General features: G+C 54.1%; 1 protein-coding gene across 10 annotated transcripts in view; it reads left to right on the top strand.

The window, feature by feature from the left end:
• The window catches only part of DDAH1 (dimethylarginine dimethylaminohydrolase 1), a 244067-nt gene that overhangs the window by 111181 nt on the left and 132618 nt on the right, over positions 1 to 268 (top strand). The gene's annotated exons all lie outside the window — the stretch shown is intronic.

Here is a 268-nt window from a genome sequence, read left to right as displayed (position 1 = left end):
ACTATTTTAAAACTTCTCATTTGGGGGAGAGGGTGTGTTAGAGAGAGAGAAAGAGAGAGAAGTTCATTGTTCACGCCTCCTGGCTGTGGGCACAGCTTGGGTGCCTCCTAGACGCCCCGACTGAGTGTGGTTGTGCGGACTCCGGCAGGTGGGTGGGGTGGGGAATCCACCTCACAGACGGTTTTATTTGTAAAGATTAAACAGTGGCAAAGACAATACAACTCGGAGCGTTTCCCAGGGAGCAGGGGCAGGGAGGGTGGCCCCTGCA

The sequence above is a fragment of the Crocuta crocuta genome, unplaced genomic scaffold (assembly GCF_008692635.1).
Source record: "Crocuta crocuta isolate KB4526 unplaced genomic scaffold, BGI_CrCroc_1.0 scaffold125, whole genome shotgun sequence".
NCBI classification, from domain to species: domain Eukaryota; kingdom Metazoa; phylum Chordata; class Mammalia; order Carnivora; family Hyaenidae; genus Crocuta; species Crocuta crocuta.
Note: the sequence above shows the minus strand (reverse complement) of the source record. Positions and strands in the feature narration are given on the sequence as shown.